This window comes from Punica granatum, chromosome 6 (assembly GCF_007655135.1).
Source record: "Punica granatum isolate Tunisia-2019 chromosome 6, ASM765513v2, whole genome shotgun sequence".
Classification (NCBI taxonomy): Eukaryota; Viridiplantae; Streptophyta; class Magnoliopsida; order Myrtales; family Lythraceae; genus Punica; species Punica granatum.
In genome coordinates, this window is record NC_045132.1 from 18,535,038 (window position 1) to 18,540,270 (window position 5,233).

Genomic DNA, 5,233 nt, shown 5'->3' on the forward strand with positions numbered 1-5,233 from the left:
AACACTCCCGATTTTCCATATGCATTTACAAACATATAATTGTTCAAGACATATATATGGTTATTCATCGTCGAGGGTTGTGATCCTCATGTTTAATGGATGGACAACCGTCTAATAGAATTCAATGTAGTATAATTGTTAGATATGTCTTGTATTAAACCCAAAAGACTCGATGAATCGAAGACCTTGCAGGCAGCGACAAGATCAGTCGAAAAGAGGAAGGGGTGATATATTTCCTATTTTCTAGGGATCATTGTATTTTTTGAATATTTGATTAGTGAAATATTCCTAGGAGATATTAGGGATAATTCTAAAATATCTTTAGATTATATAAAAGATGAAATATCTATATTTCAAATGAAAGATTATTCTAGAGAGATTTAAGATACCTATGAAACATAAGGGGTCTTGTGTCTATATACAGGGAGTGAGTCTTGTTCTCAAGGGTATAACATTTGCGAGGGGCAGTGAGTGTTGGGTGAGATCTTTTGAGAATTCTCTCGGAAATATTTTCTCTATAACTCTAGAGTTTTAGAGAGAGAAAGGTGAGAGAATTAAGAGGTCAGGAAAAACTCTTCTCGGTTAGGTTCGAGTCGGTAAGGGGGCTTGGGAAACACGAGTGATATCTTGGTTGTATTCTTCGGTTTTTTGATCTAATGGATACTCCTGCTTTGTGTTGTGGATGTTTTCCTCCATTTGAGGGTTTTACCATGTATATTTGTTATCGTTATTTTTCGATTTTTCGTGATTCTAATCTCGTTTGGACATCTTTGGAACAACAATTGATATTAGAGCACAGGTTTTGGAGTTGTTAAAGATGTCGGACGCGGATTCGAGGTGGAGAAATTCGATGGAACGAACTACTTCGGATCGCGACAGATAAAGGTGAAGGCTTTGTTGGTTCAGCATGGCAAACCAGAAGAAGTCTATCCTAGCTAAGGCTCTTAGTATAATCCAACTGAGCTTGTCAAGCAAAGTTTTACAGGAGGTGTGTAATTTGGGCTCGGCACCGGAAATGTGGTAGAAGCTAGAATTGTTGTATCTACAGAAGTCCCTAACGAACAGGTTTCACTTGAAGCAGCGATTGTACCTGTTGAGATTGAGTCTAGGAACCACCGTACATGACCATGACGATTTGTTCAATCATATATGTCAGCACCTCGTTTTGGTCCACCAGTTGCAAGAGAGGGCAAAATCGTCATTTTTGTCATCCATCGGAGGGAAGTATTTTTGATTAATTGCTCGAACATGCACGACTTTTGAAAATGAGGCATTTTTCTAATTTAAAATTAATTTTACAATTTTCAGAAAAAAAGGCTCTACTGGACGTTTACGGATTTCATGCACATCAACTTTAATTTTCAAAACTCGGAACAAAACTCGAGGCCAAAAAATATTTTTCTGCACAAGATTGATCCCTGATTTTTCTGAATGCAATGGTGATCCCCGATCATTTTTTGGGGATACGATTGAAAAGATGAGAATTTTAGGTTATACGTGCATTAATTTCAATTTTTCAAAATTTAGGGTGATGCTCGGGATTGAAAAATATTTTTTTACATAATGTCGATCTTTGAATTTTTCTAAACGTAACGGTGGTCTTGAAATATTTTTTGGACATTCGATTGAAAATATTGGATTTCGAAAATAATTGAGCAATTACGATCAACGCACTTCAGCTGTTCGATATCGATTTTTATCGAGATTTGGTCTCCGTCGATGCAAATTTAAATTCTCATAGAGCCAATTATTTTTTGAATATCTCAATTTCGAAGTATTCTCTCCAAAATGTCGACGGATTTCGAAAAATTGAATTCCGAAAGAGAGATGCCTGTATGAATAATAAAAAAAAGAAGAAAAATAAAAAAACAAGAGCAAGTGGCAGCCATGTTAGAACTTATTGGACCAGTTTTCTTTCTTTTCTTTCTTCTTCTCGCTGTTGACCATGGCCAACTCTTCTTTTCTTTTTCTTTTTCCTTTTTCCTTCGTTCTTTGCTTCTTGAGCAGAGCCTACAGAGACAGTAAGCCCATATTTTGCAACCTCACCTGCAACCTGCTAAATTCCCTAACATCTCCACCCTCTTCTTCCTCTTCTCACACCAACTCTACAACAGTCCTGCTCTCTTCCATCAACCATCAACACCACCGTCACCATCTTCTTTTCTCCCTGAGTCTGCAAGAAAACCTACAGCTTCTCCTATTCCCCTCACGTCTGCAACCTGCAGTAGAAGACAGACAAAATAGGAGAGACAGACAACATAAGAAAAAAAATGGAAAATGAGACAAAAAGGGGGAGTAGGACATTCCTCTCAGCTGGCCCGACTTTCCCCCAGCTCCTTGACCTTCCTCTCAGCTGACCCGACTCTCCCTCAGCACCAGCTTCCTTCAGCTGACACTCTCACACGCAACCTCTCTCTCAACTCCCCTCACAGCTCCTTCACCTCATAGCTATCTCCCACAGTTCACGGCAGCATCTCTCCCCTCTACTCATAGCTCCTTTCACGGCCCGATTTTCCCTTAGCTCATCACTGGCTCGACCTCTCTCAATCTCTCTCATGTTCACCATCCATCCAACTCCTCTCTTTCTTTCTAGCCATGATAGAGGGCATCATCACCATCAATCGATGATCTTCCTTCTCCTTTTCCTCTCGGATCCCACAAGAAAACGTAACCGCACACCCACCTCTTGACCACTTCCATTCATCCCTTCTTTCTTGTTCTTCTCTCTCTCGGCTATAGATGAGCTCCAGGTCTCTATAAGCAACTCTGGACTCACCCAGGACCAGCATTTTCCACCTCATCTGTCTCCTTCCTTAGCAATAGGAACAACTCCTTTATCATCACCATGTTCCCTGCGTTTTATTGCTGCTGCCCTCCCCTTCATGCCACCAAACATCATTCGTTTCTTTTCTCTTGTCTCGGCACATCACAGTCGGCACCCCTCACAAAACAGCTCACTATCATCCCCATTTGCTCCCCATTTTCTTGGCCGGTAGCTGGTCCTAGACGTTCGTGCTACTCAGACCACGCTTCTCAATAATTTACCACAATATGAATTTTATAAGGACACGATTACCCGTTCATAACCTATCGACCCGATTACCGTTTATTAGCCCATTCATGCAATTTATTTAAAATCCGAGTAAATTATTTAGCCGAATGGAACATTCCGATTCCCCATATATGGAATTATTAAATTAAATTTATGGGTTTTGAGCCGTTTGGCCTGCCAATGGTGGATCGGTCGATAAAGCCCTAATTCTCGACCGTCTTGAAAGTAAGCCCAATTTTAAACCGACTTGATTAATTCAGATACTCTGAACACAAACATGAGCATATACGATCACCTCATGACTTATGGTGTGTTTGGTTTTAGAGTTAAGTAGAGTTGAGTTTTGATTTTAATTGGGTTGTAATGATTGTGTTGTTGAATTATGAAAAAAAGTGTGAAAAAGTAATGAATAGTTGAGAAAAAGTAATGATTATATTGTTAAATTGTAGAAAAAGTAATGGATAGTTGAGATAATTTAAAATTAAAAATTGAATAAAAAGAAAAATGTAATAATTGTGTTTTTTATTTTTGTTGTGTAGTGAGTATAGTTAAAGTTATAGTTAAAATTTTAAAAACGCGATTATAAAACCAAACGGAGTGTTAATTTTTTGATTTTAAGTTTAGATGATTAATTAAGTCGATCTCAATTCTTTTAGTCAATTTTGTCTTTTAAGGCTGAGTGAGCATGAATTCAATTCGTGTGGGTTCGTTCCCGTTTCATACAACCAATTTTAAAGCTGATACTTTAAACATTCAAATTCGTGCTAATGTCGATTTTTTCATTATACGTCGCGATTTTTTTTTTCGATTACAATAGGAGGCTCATGGTCTAGTACAAGAAAATGAAAAGGAAATCTAGATAAAGGGGCACGAGTAGTCCCCCTGATGAGAATTGAACTTGGAAACCACTGCACTATACTCCCTTTCTCATATACGTCCCGATTTTTAAATGTCGAGTTTGTATTAATACCGATTCGTGCTTTTCTTTTGTTCCATTCAATTGACATTTATTTCACAAACATTCACTTCGCATTACCATCATTTAAACAAGTATTAGCGCATGGAAACGGGGGCCTGTATGTGTTACTAAGTCAGGAGATTATACCTTCCTTGAGCCAACGGCAAAAGGCGCCCGCAGAACTTCAAGCACCCTCAACAGGAGGTTGGAACCGGGCTGATATGAACCACCACAACCGTTGGTCAGCACCACTGCAGCTCAGGAGACCCGGGACGTTAACAATCAACCACACCGATGCCAAGGAGTCCGGGAATCATGAGCAACAACAGCTCAGTAGCAATTCCCCAGCATGACAGCCACGACAACTTGTAAAATGGCTCCAAAGGCTCTGTATTTCCAAGAAATAACATGTTAGTTCCGGAAGCCAAAGGGAAAGAGGTAGCGGCAAGGCAGCAGTGAGCTGCAACTCGAGCTACCTAACAACTTAGATTTGGGGCAAACAACAACGAAAGGAGGCAGCAGCTTGAGGAGCAAAGCAACGGGACAGCTCAGCTCGAGAAGGAACTCGAGAGCTCGAGGAAGGGTCGGCAGCAACCGTCGGCAGCACAACAGTAACATCAACTTGCGAAGTAGCTCAGGAAGCTCGAGACCCCGATGACACAACACAGTAACTTGGGAAGCAAAGGGAGGGAGGCAATAGGAGGGCGCCAAGGATGTGAGAAGTCAACGGGAGAAAAAGGGAGGGCACGGGCATGCGATGGTTCAGGAGAAGCGGGGATGGAAATTCTCGGGGTCACGAGAGCCGAGAGTGGGAAATGAGGGAACAGGGTCTCGCGAGAGAGAGCCAGAGAGTTCAGAGTGAGATAGAGTTCGGGTTAATAGAAGAGAGAGAGAGAGAGAGAGAGAGAGAGTTGAGCTGAGGGTGTTGGAGAGAGCGAGCTGAAGGTTTTGGTTCTGAGGTGAGGGTGTTCCCGAGGAGCCAAGCTGAGGGTTTTTTCTATTATTTTTCTAGCGTCCGACCGAGAGAGAGAGTGCGGGTGTTTTCGTGCATGAGAGGGAGAGAGGTCAAGCTGAGGAGTTTGCGTGCGAGGGAGAATTCGCGCGAGAAAGGGTTGTTGCAGGGAGGAACAGCGGGGAAGAGGTTGGGGGTCAGAAGTCAGATGATGGAGAGAATGGAGGTCAGAAGTTGTAGGGGGAGCCCGATTCTGCCCTCTGTCCAGCAA